We start from the raw sequence: 18,800 nt of genomic DNA, 5'->3' as shown, positions 1-18,800 counted from the left end.
CTTCCTCATATATTATTAACTCTTCTCTCCTACCTCACATCTGCCTTATTTGCACTACTGAATGTAAATTTTTATTACAGTAACAACTGTTTACTTTTGTATCTTGCACTACCATACCTAAATTGGATTATGCTCATTTGCACTGCCGACTGTTGTTACATTATCAATGCTTACATTAACATTTTGCACCGTATGTCTAATTGTAATATGCAATCACTTCCACTGCACTTTTACACCTTGTTTATAGTAATAGTCATCTGTATATATATTATATTGATAGTACATATCACCTGTAAATTCTGCTTATAGTAATAGCCATCTGTATATTTATTCACTATACATATTCACCTGTAAATTCTGTATATTTATTCACTATACATATTCACCTGTAAATTCTGTATATTTATTCACTATACATATTCACCTGCAAATTCTGTATATTTATTCACTATACATATTCACCTGTAATTTCTGTATATTTATTCACTACATATTCACCTGTAAATTCTGTTTATATTAATAACCATCTTTCTATATATATTTATACATATACTCAGTACATATCCTTGTCCTGCACTTATTCAACCATTGTATATACTGCACTTGCTACTATTGCACTTCTGGTTAGACCTAAACTGCATTTCGTTGCCCTGTACCTGTACTTGTGTAATGACAATAAAGTTGAATCTAATCTAATCTAATCTAAAAAAATGGGTAAATATTCTACACATATTTTTAATTGTTCATTTTCTTTCCTGACATACTCCAATTCGTCTTAAAACACACTAGACATGCTTATTCTGTGCATTTTTAGCACGTTTTGTGTGAAATATTTATTTTGTCCATCAAAAGTGTGCTGTCACTTTAATTGAGCGTGAGCGGCGCAGTAAAAATAGACTCGGCGCCGAAACCAGCGCTGCTCACGCGACGCTCCTGCTCGACGCTCACGCGCTGCTCCTGCTCCCGGTGTGAATGCACTCATTTGTTAACATGGGCGCCGAAAAAAATACGCGCCGCTCACGCTTGCGGTGTGAAACCGGCGTGATACAGCAGACCATAGCTGTGTCCGAAATCGCTCACTCGTTCACTAATCCCTATATAGTGTAAGGCAGTTGAGTGCACTATATTAGAAAGGAGTGAACGAAATGAAGTGAACTGATTCGGACGGTGACGTGTACACTGCGCGTGAGACTTGGCTGTTGCAAAAACATCTTCGATGTACTTTTATATTTCATGTACCTCATTTTAGAAAATAATATTAATAGCAATAACACTTAAAATGACTATTGTAATCAGCTTTGTGGTTTCATTGATGGTATATTATTAATTTGTTCTGTAATATGGTCATAATCATTAAATACTATTAAAATATTGTCAACAAAAATAAACTCACATTAGCACATATTAATAATTGTATGTATTTATTGTTTGTAGTATCTTGAAACAGCGTTTTTGCACTCAAATAAGATGGCCGTAGAACGCCCTCAGGCGACCGTTAATTTGACATCAGAATGAATACACTACCAACGAACATTTTTAAAAATCCACCAAATTCATCATTTTTGCAAATTAAACGGCATCTCTCGTTCAAACTCGCTCGCTCCCGCTCTCTCTAACAGCTCGTCGGTTCTCCGCATTGGATTGTGGGAAATAGTGCTTCAGCGAGTGTACATCGGTTGTACACTCGAAATCAGAATGCATTGTGGGTAAAAAGTAGTGAACGAATGTAGGGAATGAAGTCGTTCACTCAGAATTCGGACAGCACTACAAAATGGCTGACACCCGATATAGTGCACTATATAGTGGATAGGGAGCTGTTTCAGACACAGCTCATCTCTCAGTTTATCTCCGGCTCCGCAGCAGCCAGCCAATCAACAAACAGAGGGCGGGCTGAGAGCCGTGACGTAGACGCTAAGCGCCGAATGTAAGATTGTAGTTTAGGTTATGGAAATCTAACACGACAGCGGACATGGAGACACAGGATGCTATTCGCTCTGTTGTGGAGAATATTCCCGGCTTATGGGTACACCAATGATTTTAAATTTCAGACAAGCGCCCGCCCACGAGAAAGAAAACGCTTGTCAATTATGCCCTTCCAGACTCTGTCTACGAAGCAAAGCGAAGTAGCAGAGTTTGGTATTATCAGGCTACTTAAACCTACCCATACCACCAAACGTGTCCCTAACCTTACCCGTATCCCACCTCAATAGCAGCAAAAGTGTTTTGCAATACAATAAGTACGTTCTACTTATTTTTTGATGTAAGTACTTAGTAGTTAAGGCTACCTAATATAAAGTGTAACCAGGCAGACAATCATTTGTAGACAGATTTGTGATTCATCTTAGTCTAGCATAAATCGTAAGTAAGGAATAATTGACGACGGGCCGTTGGATTATTAGAAAAATAATGCACACCCGAGACGGTGATTCGCTTCGTGACCGCATCACCACCTCGGGTGTGCATTATTTTTATAATAATTCAACGGACCAAAGTCAATTATTCCGCTTATACGGTTGCCAGACATCGATCAGACGATATATTTCAAGGCATTAGTCCGTATTTCTACTTAAATCGCTATTGTGAGTAGGATTATTTCTTCCGCATCTTATCCAACACCTCCGTTGCTAATTCCTAAATGTCATTTTAAACCTAGTAACGGATCGAGGCTTGAGCCGTTGATAACAGACTAATAATACAGTTAATAACTAAGTTATGGGAGAGAAATTACCTCTGTGCGTCTCTCAATAGTGTTCGGCAGCAATGTCTCTAGTTATAGAGAAACTTAGTTCCTTTTGTTCACGAACAGCGCCGTTGTTGTTACCTCGCTTGTGAGAAGTCATGTAGTTTTTAAGTTGTTTACTGATAAAATCGTCAGAGTATACATCCGTGTATGTTAGTGTGTGTGCAAACTGTAACTGTTATGTGTGTGCGGTCTGTGAGGGAGAGAGAGCGGGAGAGATAGAGTATGTGCTTTCCGTTCATAATAAAGCGTAATTTTGTGGCAAAAACATGGACATGGTCTGTCGTTTTTATCCTTTTGTTTACTATATTTATTTGTTTGGCCAGTGTCGTTGTGGGTTTTGGCTTGAAAGACCTTTGAAATAACAGAAATCATTTGGCGAAGTGATATGGTCATGTAATGCGGTCAAGAGCTGCCTGGAAGTACATTCGCCGTGCGTTTCCCTGAAAATAATTGCACACCTTAGAACGTTCGGCAGCCAATCAGATTCAAGCATTCAACGGCCCAGTAGTATAATGTTGCAGGTTTTACTAGGTTGCTTGCAGAACTGAAAAGAAGAACATGTAACACTTTTTTTTTAATGCTGGTAGGAAAACTTACATCACCATCTACTGTCGGAAATGGGAAATGGATCCCGTCTGAAGAGTGGAGGGGATAAAACATATGCTTTTTGGGAATAACAAGTAAATGACCAGAAGGGGGAGGTATAAGGAAACTAGTTTACTACTTCAGTAACTAATTATTCATCTAGATCTAATAGTTTACTAGATTTTGCTGTCTCTCTAAACAGCATTAAATGACAGATAGAGAGATCTGTATTCGTTTTTTTTTTTTTTATGTTTGTGTTTTTTTTAGATGTGAAAATTACACCAAATTATGGCCTATATACCAGGAATGCACATTTAATATAAACTAGCATAAGTACATACTGGAAGCCTTCTGAACTCTAATCAGCTCTCTCTCAAAACCAGCCCATGCTGCTTATCACTCACTCTAATAGGTTGCAACCAAAGCTGGTGAGAAAGAAACTCCTCTGAGTGCTTTTCAGAGGGGTTTACTGCAACAGAAAACAAGCTCAGCTGATGCAGCCAAAAGCAGAAGTCATAAGATGGAATTCATATTACCACTGCTCACATGATGTACGGCATATTAGCTCTCTCCCATCCATAACTGGAGCTCCACTAAGAATGAGCCTCTTATCTCGTCTGTGGTATTTTTAGGTTGTGTGAAAGGTTACTACCGAACAGAGCGACACAGAGGAAATTAGGACACAAGAACCAAAGACAGATGATTTCCTTAAACGCTCTCTTTTGCTCTGTTATCTGTGACGGGATGGTTCAGTCGGTGTTCGTTGAGTCCCTCATGCATCACTCGCCCATCATGACGCAGAAGAAAAAAATAGAACACTTGCGTAATGTGGGGGGGGGGAAAAATTTAAAAGTGTTCATAGAAAAAAAAAAAAGAAATGTGTAGAATAAGACAGTGAGACAAGAGAATTTAGACATGAACTACAATTCTTTTCTTTCAAATAAATAGAGAGAGTGGATTATACAAAGACTACAATATATAAATCGATTTGTTCGAAATTGAATAGATTTGTTGCCTATGCAAAACTGCGATGATGATAAGGTAATTGCGAGGTGGTCGCTAATATTCTGGGTCGTTCCTTACTGGCTCAAATGAAAAGAGTCCAAGTCCAAGCCCAAATGTTCAAATGTGCAATAGTGATTCTTTCCTTTAAAAACCACTAATTATTTAATCAATAAGGGTGCAGTATTACTTTATTCTACATGCTTGTACAACCTTTTAGTCGCTCCCAGGAAATCTCATCTATTATTCATTAAAAGCACTAAGCTGTCCAACATAATGACTGGAAAACATTTTTTAACAGAGATGACTTTTTTCTCATCAAATGATTCTGCAGAATTTGCCAAGATACTGTGGATTTTTCAAAAGATTTTGAAATGTACATGGATGGTACATCGGCATGTGAAACCAGAAATGTTCCTAATATATAAGATGTGAGAGGCTTTAGACATACTCTATGCAAGCATGTAAACTCAGACGATATGTAAGCTATGCAATTACTTGCCTTTATTGTGGTTTGTGTTCTAAAATGTGTTATACTGCAATTAGTGGAATTGCATTTTCTGCACTGCAGAGGCACTATAGAGAGCATTAACACAAATTGTATTTTTCTTACATACTTTTTTTTTTTTCGGGTCAGCTAAGTTACTTAGAGCGGTCATGAAATAGAAAATCAAAATGTTCTTGATATTTGCACATATAAGATGTTGCTTTACAATAAAAACATACTGCAAGTTTCAGAACTCAAAACTAACTCCCCAGTTTAAAATATGAATTATTCTTTTCTACCCTTCTGAAACAACTCAAGTCTGTCCATCAGCCATGCTGCTGTTGGATAAAGATGTCGAATAAAAACGTATATGTTATTCCATCAGTGGATGTAAATAAACTGTACTTCCAAAAACTCTGTGTTTTTTTTGTTTGTTTTTTTGACGTGCCTGAGCAACTGAAAGATCAAATTTTTGTTTGTTTTTCTCATTTCACAACAGACTGTTTAGTGAATTATTGGTCCCATTTTAGTTTAGGGACCAATGTTCACTATTAACTAACAATTAACTATGACTTTTGGTTCAATAAACAACTAACAATAAACTGCTGCCTATTAATTATCAGTAAGGTAGTTAAGTTAAGGTGAGGGGTAGGATTAAGGGATCTAAAATATGCTCATGCAGAATAAGGCATTAATATGTGCTATATAAGTAATAAACAGCTAATGCTAGTACCGGTAATTATGCATGCTAATAAGCAACTAGTTACTAGTAGGAATTAGTCCTTAAACTAAAGTATTACCAAATTATTCTATTCTATATATCTTTCTATTGAAAGTTACAGCAGTGCCCAGCATTTTGTCCTTGCAGGCAACACAGGTAATTACATTTATTTTTAATCTCATAGTGTGTTTTTATTAAACATCAAACCAGCATTTAATGCTATTAAGACACTAAGCGTATCATTGATTGAGTGCTGCTAATAAAATCATACTGAGAAACAATGCAGTTTTTGTAAACCTAGTTAAACCTACTGCGGTATCTTTTGTAACACAAGTAACAACAGTGCTTTTAAAACTATATACAAAAATTATGCAATTAAGCAAGAAAAAGCAATTACCACACTGAAACAGACTGTTGCAATCATTGTGGTTGCATTGTTTAAATTTCATCTGACTCAGACTCGAACATATATGGCTCTGTCATAGCGCTTGCCATCTCGAGTATCAAAACACATGAAATGATGTGAAGGAAGATGTGGATGGATATCAAGTTAGTAAGTCGCAGCAGTAAACATTTACTTCAATTTTTGCAAGAGGTAACGCTCCTTAAATTTTTATTTTATTTTATTTTTTACAGAGAGTGGAATTATTTGACAAATATTGGACTTTTTTGATCCAAAATAAAAAATGCAGTTATCCTTATAAACTAACCTTGAAAAACAGAATTTAAAAATCTGGAACTGCATTTCATAACCCCTTTAAAACTAACATACAGCAGGCACGTACAAAGAGACAGCTCACTAACATTAACCAAGAATTTACATCTGCATATTTGTGTGATAGCCTTTCTTGCTTAAGACTCTGAGAGCAAGAGTTCTGGTGTTGAGCTGTGATCACCCTCCTGCAAATGTCATCTACAGCAAGTGTGTAGAATGAGTGTCATGCCGGAGGTATTCACGTAGGTCATGTTAGTCACGAATGATTTAACTCCACACATCAAAACATAGAGCAAAGAAGACAGAATTTAAAGACAAAGAGACATTGCTTGCACCAACACAAGCAGCTTTAAAATATCAGGCAAGGCTAATGACCAGCAGACCTGTGGCTCAAGGTGAGGTACGAGTGGAATGATTTAGTACATGCCATTGAGAAGTCAACACTACAGCACCTAAACAAAGCATTATCGATTTCATCTAGTTTCTCTAGACCAGGCCACTGCCACAAAGTCTAATCCATATTGCATCTTATTCTGGCCAAGAACCACCCAAAATAAGAGACTGTCTGACTGATATATAAAACAACAAACCACAGTTCACGTGGTTTACGGTTTGAGGTTGGAATCTGTTAGAGGTGCAGAGTTGCCTGTCCTTGATATTGATTGAAAGATACAAAATGCACTGCATTTTAGCTTGCTATTTTGTTCAAGAGCATTATCTACTCAAATCCACATGTCATACTAACAAGGAACTTATGGCCATAGGCTTATAATGTTTTAGGGAAATGCACCCCTGGATGGTAGCACTGCTTAGATTTATGCAAATTGACTTAAGTGGGCATCCTTGACTGAAAGAACCACCAGATACTCACTCTGTGCAGCACGATCCACTTGAGCTGAGTATAATGTTTTCAAGGCCTTTACAAGAATGGCAAGAATGTTGCACCGGATTAGCATGAACCATTCATTAAGCAAAGAGCATTCAGGTACCTCTGGATTGACCTGTGTTTAGTTTTGGACCTAACTGAAGCCTTGACTTATTTCCGGTGTTCAGTTCAATTTGGATTTTAGAAAAACATGCGAGTCTCTCCTCACAAATCAACTGTTTCTTGTTTTTCACTGCTATTTCTCTTAGGTTTTGAGGACTTGAGCCTACGATTAGTATGAGTAAAGTACCTTGTAACGTGTAATGGAGTAATTTTCACTGTAAGCTATCTGTACTTTTACTCAAGTATGGTTTTCAGGTACTCTTTAGACCACTGCCAACAATTTTGTATCGATTTCCTCATCTTCACAGTCAAAAACGACTGGACGCAGCGAACCGACTGTGTGCATGTCATCACTAGCAAACTAGGGGCAAAACCACCTTAAGGGAAGATGAGATATGTAAAGCTTGAGCAGGCATTAGCTTATCATTGGAGACCTTGTGATCCATGTCTTGTTCTCGCTTCTCCAGCTCATGTGGCCCCTCAGGCACCATAGAGGCTGGAGATCGGGCCATTCCTTTTTTTAAAGAAAGCAATCTGGGAGCAAAGCATTTTTTTGCTTCATGCGCTCTCAATGCGCATAGTCGCAAGCAACTCAGCTGAGTCAGGGTGAAACAAAGACAAGTTAACCAGGACTCTGGAAACAACATTCTGACAAAATTGTCCTTCTCTCTTGTTATATATTAATAAGGACACTCGCAAACAATGTAGAGCATCAAACTTCATCTGCCAGTACAGGCTTCAGAGATTGTCGCCCCGGTCAGACTTCCAATTCTAACCTCTGGTCAGAGGTCCAATTCTCACTATTAACAAACCATTAACTAATAAAGGCCCCTATACTAAAGTGTTACCTTCACTCCTATATTTTATATAGCTTCAGCTACTGAAGTGAATGACTTGAAAAGGAAACATTGCCTTTTACAATCAATAAACATGTTGGTGCAATAATGTCAGCTAAATCTCATTAAAAACCTAGCTGGAATATTCTCTAAACCACTTCTCTTCAGCACTTCCTTTAACATTTTATCTCGGCTACAGAAGATAAAAGATAAAGAATCCTAAACAAAAGTAATACCTCACAACAACTGTTTCATAGTAGAGGTCTGCATTCCCGCGGCTGTCCCGCGGGAACCAACCAGATTTCTTGCGACGCAGGATTAAATTCCCGAGTAAAATGCAGTTGCGGTCGGTAACTCTAGTGCAATTTGAACGGGAGCGGGCGGTCTAACAATATCCCGTTCCCGACGTTTTTTCAGAACAGCATATCTGCGCTTTATTCAAGCACCAGTGCAGCCTGCACTTGACTGTTATGCACGTGCTGCACGCATGAACCAGTGCTACGGTTTATTTGTTTTTTTTTCCACAACACTTTTCCTAAGCTACTGTGTTTACAGCAAGATGTTAAACGAATTTAGTATTTTGACAAGACGAATAAAATTATAATAGGCCATTTTTGTACAACCTTTTTTTATTTTCTCTGTGACACTTTTTTTTCTTACTGTGTTGGCACAAAATTCGTTTAACATTTTGCTGTCAATAAAAGACTCTTGACAAGATGAATAAAATAAATAAAATTTTGTGCAGACTACATTTTTATTTGTTAGCCTATCTGTCTTTCTTTCACACATTTAAATGTGTGATTCTGGAAACGAGATCTAAATTTAGCGGGAACGGTCGGGTCGGGAAGAAAATCATTCAAAGCGGACAGCGGGTGAACAAAGAGTTAATATATCGTGGGTGCGGGATATAACCTTGTGGGAGCAGGCGGGAGCTGGACTTAAAAAACAGTCCCGCGCAGACCTCTATTTCATAGTTACCACTACTTGGAGGAAGTTTTCTTCTGTTAAGTGATTAGCAATGGATGAAAGGAACTATAATTTGTCATTTTGCCATTATCATCTTGCATAACCCTATCAATAAATATGCCTAATAATTTAATGAACCAGCTTTATATTTACCATAAGGTTTCATCTTAAGCATCCTCCACAGTAATTTAGGATCGATTTTAGCCAAAAGGATTACAAATGTATGCTTTCAGACATTTTGGTTCTCTCTTTCTTTTGAGTCCTACCATTCATAGTGTCAACCTCAGATGACACATTCTCAAATCGTTTAAGTACTGTCTGATGAAAATGTCAAAAGCTTTCTCAAAATAGCAATCTCCAATTTAATTAGCTGTCTTTGTGCAGTTTCCATGAGTGCACAGGCCTTTATCAGTCCACCAGGAAACAGGTTATTCCACACAGTAAGTATGCAAGGTTGATGTCGAACCTTTCAAAGACATCCGAAGAGGCTTTTTTAAGAACCTTGAATCAAGTAAACTAAACTGACGAATCTCAGAAACTTGTCAAGAATATGCCATTTCAAATTCATAAGCAAGAAAAAATTAATTATATTTAAGAAAATTATGCCTATTTTAAGGACCATTAATATTGTCTGCTTTGTGATATTTTTCAGGGCTTTGTAACTCACATGGGCTCTGTGGTAGCACTGCAGGGAATACTCTAATTATTGTTTGATGAAAATTTGTGTTAAACAAAAATACAATATTAAGTTACAGAATATTAAGTGGAGAATATAAACTGCTTAGAAGTACAGATTGTCACGTTTACTGAATACATTCATACTGAATACGTTTACTGAATAAATTCACACACTCTTGTCAGTTTAAGTGTCGTCCACATCAAACAGACACTATTTTGATACATTTTAGTAACGCTGACAGATTAGGAGGGAACTGATTGCAACAGCAGCTACAATAAATAAATAATCTTGATTAAATATTAGAACAAACTGAAAATCTAATCACAGTATCACAACACCAAGCATTGATAAATCAGTTTCTTACTATCTTAAAGGATTCGGTCACCAGGAATCGACCATAGAATAATGTTGGTGAACATTAATGCTGGGATGATTGATAAATCAATGGGACACTGAAGATAATTGGCTGCTGTCCCGGTGGGTCTGTGCTCACAGAATGAGGGAAATCAGTGGGAGAGACGTGTCTTTACAGCAGCATCAGTACAGCATTAGAAATAGCAGATTAAAGGTGTAACTGAATGGGACGGGGGGCAAACACCTCAAAGCAGGCACATGGAGAGGGGACGTGCCTTGAACACCAAAACATGCCAGATCACTTGATACTCACTAACAAGGGGAATGAGGTAAGATACAGAGACAATACACACATATATACTTCAATCATGACTCTCTGAATAGTTTTAGCATGTTAATGGATAAGGCAGTGTTAATGTATTTGGTCTTTATCTGTCTAGATTTAGATTTAGATTGAACTAGATCTGCTATGTATACTGCTACTACTGAAGTATAGAGACTTGCTGTCAATCGATACACAGGGGGACACATTTCTGTGAACATGAAAGATGTGCTGCTGCTGCATGAATAGGCCACAGCAGATCTAGACAGGTGGAGCTGGGGGAGGTGGAGGGTTTTTTTTAGGGGACCTTTACACTGTGCACTCTCAGCTGTAAAAAAAAAAAAAAACTGTCACTTGGGTGGTACCCAAAGGCAGTGGTTCCCAATGTGGTTGGAACATGGTTGGGAACCACTGTCCTAAGTTAAAACTAAAAGGTACATCTCTGTACCTCATTTACCTCCTAAATGATCTATATTAGCACCTTAGAGGTACATATTAGTACATTAAAAGCAGTGGTTATTAAAGGGGTCACCAGATGCAAAATGCACTTTTACATGTTGTTTGAAACATGGAAGTGAGTATACGTTTTTTTTTTTTTTATGAATCTTTGAAAAAATCACCTTTCCTAATAACGTGCTAGATAGCAAGTTTCACGATGAATGCGGCTAAAGTTTACCGTCTTTCTGAGAGTGGCTCGGATGAGAGGGGCGGGGTGAGTAGAGCTCATTTGTATTTAAAGCGGCATGCAAGAAAACAGCTTGCTCTGAAAAGAGCTGTTTTTGACAGGGTAAAAAGGGTGTTGTTTTACACTACCAGAAATTTTAACCAAAGTATGTTACAGACTTTTCATTAAGACTCTAAAGAATCATATCAACTTGTGGAAAATGAGCATCCGATGACCCCCTTTAAAAGTATATATACCTAAAGTGTACTTACTAGTACCAGTTTTGTACCTATTTGAGGAGCAGCTTACACTGAACCAGACCCTATCTGTGGAAGCTTACAGTGAGCCAATTTACAGTATAAACAATCTAACTGGCTACAAAATCATCAGAGGCCAGTCAGCTTGTTCCATGTGGCACTGGATGCAAGATAAAGGACCTATCAGCCTTAAGTGATGCTTAAGTAACGTTAAGTGTCTGATGCATCCTGGGGTCATTAATAACACATCTATCAAGTGCTCCAGAACATGCTGGCAAGCTGTCAAAACACAATTTGGGAAATCATATTGATTAACTTCTAATTATGCTCGGTTCTTTTACAAAAGTAACATATTAAGCTTAATCAGAGCTTAATTTAAGCTCTGTTCCATGTGTTCTAGAACACAAATCCAATACACATATCCTACATTGTCCAACAGTTACACAGCCTAAGTGGGTTTATTATATATTATATATTATATTATAAGTATATTTATCCTGTTTTATCCTGTCTGCCTTTTTTAAACAAATAATTTCAGATGTTACCTGTACATTTTTTTTTCATGTTCTATTTTCATATGTCAAAAGAATAACGTTAACACTTGGTATTTAATTGTGATATGGTATAACAAGAATATGGCAAGAGCATTTTTCAATTATTTTCCTCTCCATTAGTTTCTTTTTTCTTTGTATTCCACTGTAACAGTATGAAAAAAAAGAGAACATAAACAGCACATTTGTGGTCTTCACTCCAATTTAATTTACAATATATCCCATGAATAATGCACTGGAATACTAAGAATCTTGTTTTCCCTTCCAGATTTGTTTTCAAATGGATGCTTTAAAATGTAATTGTTATGTATGTCACATGATATAGATATATATTACTACAGTAATATTTAACATGTCTATAATACTGCTTATTATTGTGTTCACAAAGTTAACCTTTGTCTGATTGTTTACACTTTAATAGAATTTACTCCCATAATTCACGCAAAGGGTGTAGTAAAAAGGTGGATAAACAACAAACATTTGCATCACTGTGAAATATGATATGGGGTAATTGCTAAATAGTTTCCAACAATCGCTTTTATCACAGATATTTTAGTAGAATCCGGCAGTATGTCTCACTTTTAGCAAGCAGAGAAGATCCACCAAATAGAGCCATAAAATATTCAACAGTAAACCAAACAGCCATTACCTTTTTTATGGTCATTAGAGACAATCTCTCTGATACTAGGGCCTAATATATTCCTCTACTCTCAGAGAGAGAGAGAGAGGGAAGGGCACAGAGGTAAAATTAATCAAACACAGAAGGTCAGGGACACATAATACTTGATTAAGGTCTCACAAGCCATCACAAAGTCATTCGGCCCAATAAAGACGCCTGCTGTAGTCATTAACATGGCCGCCGCGGGGAAGCCTCATTTTCTTGATCCCTCATGCCCAATCTCACCAACGCCTGTCCTCCACAAACAAACATGGTTAGGGCTGCTAGACCTAAAAGTTTAATGAAAGAAGGGAAGAGAAATGTTGCAACTCATCAGTGGGACACGTTGCAATGTCACCAAATGACAGCTTGGTCCCTCTAACGTTTTGATGTGTCCTAATTAAAATAAAATAATGCAATAAAATCTACTCTAATTATTCTGTCAATAAAGGCCACTTTTTCATATAAAATAATACCTTTAGTAAATACCAATGTTGGAAAACAGACAAACACATCCAAAACACATTTAGTTGAACACAATGTACCCTCCACAAACAGCTGTGAAAGGTAATAATCAGGGGCGCGGGAAAATGTTTTAGGTTGGGGGTGCTGTATGCACGCGGGGGGTTGGGGGGGAGTTGCGATAGAGGCTATTTACACTAAGTGAAAATAGCAGTATTTTTTAGTGATATGCTATTTACACAGTGCAAATAGCTTTAGATTCTATTTATTCTATGTTAAAATAGCAGGATATTCTGCTAATTACTTATTGCAAATAGTGGCAATTACCTGCACCTCAGCAATGTAATACATTATAAAACAGCATGCAATTTTTTTATTTTATTTCAAATGATTAAATGAATGCCACCTTACTGGATCAAAAGCTCTCACTACACCTACCCGATACTTCATTTTCAACTTTTCGATTATTTCCTTCATTTTTATTAAAAATTAAATGCTTTTCTGATGCGATTTGAAATTTGAAAAAAAGTTTGCCAAAAGGCAGATTCGAACCCTGGTCGATCGTGTCAAAAGGAGTGTGACACACGCTTTACTATCCACTGAATCTGACGACTGATGATCATCTTTTGCATTGTGGGTGGAGTTTCCTCTGCCAGCAACCGGCTATTTGCACTTAAATAGACACTTTTTTTATATATTCCCAACATTTGCCCACAGAAAAAAACAGGGGGTTCTGCAGCACCCTCAGCACCCCCACTTCCCGTGCCTCTGGTAACAATGTTTTAAAAACCATGTAATAATTTCACATTTAGGTACTGTTTCTTACAGAAACCCCCTCTAGAGTAATATAGGTGGAATAAATGTTTAGCATCTCTAGCATTAAATGTATCAGTGAATTTCTAAATCGAGAGGACAAGCTACAAATCAGTTTACAAACCTGTCTGTGCAGATTACAAATCTAAGAATGTGTCAAATCTGAGAGTACAGACTATTAAATCGAGGGCTCAAATTCAAATATGTGGGCACAAATTGTTAAAATGAGGGAACTGTTCACAAATTCATGAGTACAGTTCATAAACGGAGCACCGATTGCAAAACTGTAGGCACCAGATTATCAGAAAACATTCTTCTACTGTACATGACCCTTGGGAGACACCATACTTTCTCATGATGCAGTAAATATAGTTCACAATGGGGAATTATGTGAATTATCTCTAACTGCATGTAGTCACCTACTTCTCATAGTGGGGTTCATTGTAACGCAGTGTAGCATCATGCCTTACATGTACCATGTTAAAATTAAGGAAATTTGCATATTGATTCTTCCCACTGTTTTTTGAATTATGCATGTTTGCTGTGTTTTAGGGCTAAAGAAAATATATGTAAACTCAAGGAATAATGAAAGAAAGAATTTCTGAATGAAAGAAAATATTTCTGAAATTACCAGTACCTTATTTATTTATTTATTTATTTACAGTGTATTGGAGATTCTATATATATATCTATCTGTCTGTCTGTTTGTCTGTCTATCTATCCTGTGAATTTACTTCAACATTTGGTGAAATAAGTATTATCTTGTGTAGAAACGTTCAAACCACAAGTGTTACAACTAGCCCTTTGTTAGGTTGCGTCCTGTTCCCCCATAATTATACAGTTACCAAATAGTTTTCCAGTTGATTACAGCATGGAAGCCTACATCTACAACATGGACAAAAGGCTTTTTGAGGTTTGTTTCAGAATCAATATAAAAGCTAATCACAGGCAAACTAAACAGAGCAGGCATGTTTCAGCTAAAGGAAATATGTGAGTAAAAATAATTTGCATTGAAGCAAATGTAAGTGTCCTTATTGATTTTACTCATGTTCATTTGGGAAGGAGGGCAACACAGTATGCACATCTCAAAATGTAATTAATATATTTGCACTTAATATTTATTGAACCTTTAAACATGGGGGAAAAAAAAGTTTGCAAATGTGTTTTTGTTGAGTTTCTTATTTGTCACATAAGGTTTTTATAGCTCATATTGTGTGATATATATAGTGAGAACATGGTTCTATTTAGTTTTATTCAGAGATCCAAACTGAGCAAAAAACATACAATTTGGTACAGGTATTGATATTTATATGGCAATAAAATATGATGAAATTCCACTTCAGTCCAGTAAGTTTTCTTGAAATATTGGAACAACATACAACAATATACAAGTTATTATTTTGTAAACGTTGTGATTTTTAGAAAAACAGCAAAGATTTCATGACAGAAAGACATGTGAGCCACTAGGTGAACATTTATACAATTTCACTAAAAGGGCTTTTACTCGCTAAAATTTAAACTAAAAATAAGATTACAGGATGCATGTAGTAGATTTTGTGCAACAGGTTTTTCAGCAAAGTTTTAATCATGTTGATAATTTAGATACCTTAGGAATGTGCATATCAAATATGATACAGTAGGCTTTATAGATTTAAGGTGTGGTTTATTTAGTCAACACGTTCTCACTCCCAACACGTCACATATTGACGCTTGGTCAATAGAGTCACTTTTTGACACTCTAGGTTCCCCTATAGCGGCATTTTTCGAAGCACGGGGTATCCTTTTAGCATCACTTTTCGACGTGCAGGGTCCTCCATTGTTTTCAGTTGTGTGTTTGCATGCATTTGTAAAAACTAGGAATAATTTCATATGAATTTATACTTTCATTGGAGCACCTAACCCCACCCCTACCCTAAACCTACCCACTTCTGAACAGAGGTGTAAAGAGTACCTGAAAACCATACTTGAGTAAAAGAACAGATACCTTAAAGTGAAAATTACTCCACTACAAGTTACAAATTCCAAAACAACTTGAGTCAAATTATTAGAGTATCTGATTTTAACAGTGCTTAAGTATTTTACTTATACTAAATATAGGCTCAAAGATGCACTAGTCAAAGAGACATGCCAGTGAAAAAACTGTAATGTTGTGGAGAAGCTGGGGAAAACAGGCAGGAGCAAGGCTCTTTGTGCAGATGTTTCATGGAAAAGCTAGAACAAACAATAAGCCAAAAACCACAGGGAACAAAGAACAGAATGATGGGCAAACAACCATTACATTCAACAACTCACAAAGAACTAAAGAAACACTAGGGCTGTATATATACAGGAGGCTAATAAGCTGAACAAGATAAGATACAAACTGACTACAAACACCACGGGAGACAGGAAGTGACAAAAGTCCAAGACAAGAAAGAAAACGCAACAAAAACAAGAAAGAGCTGATTTGTGAGGAGAGCAATCATGCTTATTTTCTAAAACCAAAATAAAACTGAACACCTCAAAATTGCAAAAACAAAACAAACAAAAAACAATATCCTTCAAAAAGGTCTCTTCAGTATAACGGATAAATAAAATAATGTTAATTAAAATTAAAAAGTCAAAGTCTTCTTGCATTGGATGTGCTGGTTTCTGCCTCATTGCCAGCTACAGTCATGTCCTCATCTCATATATAAAACACATGTGATTCACAACTACTGGCTAAGGAACTCACACTCACGTAAAGTAAACTTGTTGACTCATTTCAAATGTAGTCGAGTAAAGAGTACAGATACTCATTCAAAAATGTAGTGAAGTAGAGAGTAAAAGTTGCTAATGTCTTTGATACTCAGTAAAACTACAAAGTATCTGAAAAGATACTTAAGTACAGTAATTAGTTACATTTACTCAAGTACTTTACACCTCTGCTTCTGAATAATATAAAACACGTAGAAGGCAAATAAAATTACAGTAACAGGTATTTATTGCAAAAACGGATCATAAACAAAAAAGTTATGTTGCATTCCAAGTGTTCTGAAGCCATACGATATCTTTATGCGAGGAAAAGAGTAAAACATAAGGTTTTAATTGCTGAAAATGATCCCGCTCCGTTAACGCGCTCACATCTCATTCAAAAAGATACTCCCGTAGCATGACGCAATTGGTCACGAGACAAGCAAGAGCCAATGACATTTCACAACCAAGGCTGATGTAAGGCTTCTTCTGTGCAAATTTTTTAAATTTGCGCATGCGCACAAGTTGCAGCAAACAGGATGAGCTTTACCAGAGATTTTCTTACTATAGGGAGATGAGAGGGTCTGTATTACTTACTATTGGAGAAAGCGTAACGGTCAACTTGGATCACGTGTGCCTTGATAACCAATCACATTACAGCCTTGACGTCATTGAATTTCAGTCAGAGAGTTGTGCGACACTCATTGTCCGTTTACAGATACCATAGGAATGAATGGGAAGTGCCGTAAGCTGAATCCCACCTGTCGCAAAAAGTCTGTGACTTCTCTTATAAAACGCCATTTTTTCCAGTTTAAACTCTAAAAATAGTTCAATCCAAAAGTATAGTTTAGTGTAAACCATGTTGTAGATTAGCAAATAGGCTGTTGATTCATTAAATGATGAGCTGTTTCCTCTAAAAAGCTGTTTATTCAGTGTATTGAAGCCTCTCCTCCATTGACATCCATTAAAAAAAAAAAACGGCCTCTGGTCTCCTTTCCCACATACTGCCAGACCGGATGCGTTAGCATTAGCGGTTACGCTTTTTCAGGTAATGGTTGCAGGCTTGCCTTCTAGTGGCTTTGGCTTTACAGCAGACGGAGACAACGATCGTGTCTATTCACGTCTAAATGAGTACCCTGTGCGTCAAAAATGGCGCTTTTCCACTGCGTCGTACGACTCAGCTCGGCACAGCTCAGAACGGCACGGCTTGGTTCAGCTCGGTTTGCGTTTCCAGTGCAGTTTAGTACCGCTTTAGAGTGGGCGGGATTATTCACGTGTCGTTACAGTTGCACCGCCTGTACTGCCATGACTCCTGAAAAAGGTCTTCATTCCTCAGACAACGAAACATTTTATGGTTGTTAAAAGAAAGGTGCGCTCATTCAAAACAGTTGCGTTCGATCCTTCGCTGGCTGTGCTGATCTAAATCTAGCGGGTCTGTTGTGTCTCGTGCCGCAAGTTCAATGATGCAGCAGTGACGATTTTCTCTGGCCAATCAGTGATCAGTTTACACGTCACGTTTTGGTAACGGTACGGTTCGCTTGGAAACTTGGCCGAGGTGTTACTAAAAAAAGTACTAGGTACCAGGTACTGTACCCAGTGGAAAACCCCCCCAAAAGTGAACCGTACCAATGTCAATGTCAATTTTATTTCTATTGCACAACTAAACACAACAGCAGTTGACCAGAGTGCTTTACACCAATACAAAAGACAGTAGAACAGTACCAAACCGTACCGTGCCGTACCATGCAGTGGAAAAGTGCCAAAAGTGATGCAAAATGGTCCTGAACAAGCGTCAATATGTGACGACTTGGGAGTGAGAATGTATTGATTTAGTATGACTTCCTTTTCCTTTAATGATAGCAATACTCAAGCTTGCATGGACACCACAAAACCTGTGTAAAACCTGATGGTCCATTATTCAGTGGGCACGTCAGAGATGAGAAAATTTTGCCAACTTTATTGTGTCAGTTGTTGCTTTTAGATAGCAATGACATTAAAAAGAGGCTTGTGCTTAAGTCTTTTGATGTCTCAGATGTTTCTCTTGACCCAACCCATCACCCCCACCGCCCACCCCCCCACCATATTCTCAATAATGCCTCTTCTGAAGTTTTTAATGTCTCAAATCCTGCTCAGATTTGCCAAGAGTACCAAAGTATCACTGTAGTCAGAGATGTCAATATGAAGTCAAACATTTCTCATTCAATGCTCATTCTTTCAACACTACCTTTTATTTTATAGCTCTATATAGTGTCTCTTTAGTTTCAGTTGTTAGTTGAGACTAAGTC

The 18,800-nt window shown here is 37.2% G+C and overlaps 1 protein-coding gene across 12 annotated transcripts in view; it reads right to left on the bottom strand.

Annotated features, from left to right (window-relative positions):
- Nucleotides 1–18,800, bottom strand: part of rgs3a (regulator of G protein signaling 3a) — a 220,927-nt gene that overhangs the window by 60,391 nt on the left and 141,736 nt on the right. The window contains exon 1 of one of the 12 annotated variants that reach the window (XM_058774675.1): nucleotides 17,113–17,161. The exons of the other annotated variants lie outside the window; for them this stretch is intronic. The gene's annotated coding sequence lies outside the window, so the exon portion shown is untranslated. Of the gene's footprint in view, nucleotides 1–17,112; nucleotides 17,162–18,800 lie in introns of those variants that run through there. 12 annotated transcript variants of the gene reach the window in all.

The sequence above is a fragment of the Onychostoma macrolepis genome, chromosome 05 (assembly GCF_012432095.1).
Source record: "Onychostoma macrolepis isolate SWU-2019 chromosome 05, ASM1243209v1, whole genome shotgun sequence".
In the NCBI taxonomy this organism is placed as follows: Eukaryota; Metazoa; Chordata; class Actinopteri; order Cypriniformes; family Cyprinidae; genus Onychostoma; species Onychostoma macrolepis.
Note: the sequence above shows the minus strand (reverse complement) of the source record. Positions and strands in the feature narration are given on the sequence as shown.